Source organism: Apis dorsata, unplaced genomic scaffold (genome assembly GCF_000469605.1).
Source record: "Apis dorsata unplaced genomic scaffold, Apis dorsata 1.3 scaffold_118, whole genome shotgun sequence".
NCBI classification, from domain to species: Eukaryota; Metazoa; Arthropoda; class Insecta; order Hymenoptera; family Apidae; genus Apis; species Apis dorsata.
The window spans coordinates 212,265-213,748 of NW_006263412.1; the positions used below are offsets into that span (position 1 = coordinate 212,265).

At 26.9% G+C, this 1,484-nt stretch overlaps 1 protein-coding gene across 4 annotated transcripts in view; it reads left to right on the plus strand.

Moving 5' to 3' along the window:
• Nucleotides 1–1,344, plus strand: part of LOC102675764 (histone-lysine N-methyltransferase ash1) — a 10,941-nt gene extending 9,597 nt beyond the window's left edge. For all 4 annotated transcript variants that reach the window (XM_006612717.2, XM_006612718.2, XM_031509018.1 and 1 more), the window contains one exon: nucleotides 342–1,344. The gene's annotated coding sequence lies outside the window, so the exon portion shown is untranslated. The remainder of the gene's footprint in view (nucleotides 1–341) is intronic.
• Nucleotides 1,345–1,484: the final 140 nt, after the last annotated feature.

The following is a 1,484-nucleotide window of genomic DNA, read 5'->3' on the forward strand; positions in this document are numbered from 1 at the left end:
CCATAGATACGCGCACGACACATAGATACCATATAGGTAATATATATCATTGTTAATCTCTTTCGCAATCAACTCTGTAATTAACGTGATCGACCGATCGATTCTTTCATTTCGCTATAAGTAATCGATGTCATCTAATCCGTTTTATAAGGAAAACGGTAAACAGTAACACGTTTTCTTCTCCTTCTTACACTATGACCCGTCCATTCATATAATTTAATCTTAAACATGAAGGTTACTCCTCAAAGGACATTGTATCAATCAAGATTTTTCATATATGTTATTAATACGTTCATTACCAACGTTACATATGTGTAACGCATCGATTTCCATTGAGATCAGCATCATATATATATATATATATATATTTTATATATATATATAATCAGAATTGCCAGCATGCGAGACAAAATGGTTGACAGTGACGTAAGAATAGAAGAGTGAGGGAGCGATGTTGCTATATATTCGATATAATGACGTGTAAAATTTTGTGCTACATGCTGATAATTCTGTGTACAGTGATAAATATTCAAAAAATAAAGCATAGTCTATAATGGGGATTTCTTCTCCGCAACGAACGTATTAATACATATTTAAAATTATAGAAAATTTTTTTATTAATACAGTAGAAAGTTTTCTATAGTTTTTTTTTGACATCAGTTTGATTTATTAAATTACTTTCTTTGCTTACGCTGGAAGTTAGTATCGAGATTAAAATAAGAAAATGGATAAAATTGAACATCGATTGTTGAGAAAATGATGATGTTCGATTGTTTTTTTTTTTTTTTGGACTATTTTTCAAGTATTGAATTTCATAAAATTTATAAGGATCGCATAGAGATACAATTTATTTTCGACTCGAGTCGAGAATATCAAATCTTATACATGGAATAATGTATCTAACAAATTGGATCTAATGAGAGCTATTATTTCTAATATAATTCTAATATAATTAAACTCGCGAAATTGTATAAAAGTAATTTGTAAATTTCTTTCATAGTGGATACACTTAAGTGTACAAATTATATATTACTCGGGATTGAGGAAAATAACAACGGCACATATAAGAGAACAATGAAATAAGAAAAAATCGAATACATGTGAGGCTTTATTGCACAAAAGTACCATTATATTTTTCATAATCCCAGTGTTATTTGAATTAAGTGTAATATATAGCTTTTTAAATTAATAGATAAAACTTTACTAAAAAAACATATTTAATTTATTAATTATTGTGGTCGAATATAGCTAATTATTGCTATAACGACGAATATACGCAGGATTTCGTATTTATTATTACATTATACAGTAAATACATATTATTAAAAGCTATTTATAATATAAGTCTTATTTTTATTATATGTTTCTACGTTTTTGCACAGTATCTGAGGCATTTTTATTCAATGAAGTGATATTATAATGTCTCATTTTGTTTTTTTTTTTTTTTTTATATAATTTAGAAGCATACCAATGTAGCGTAGTTA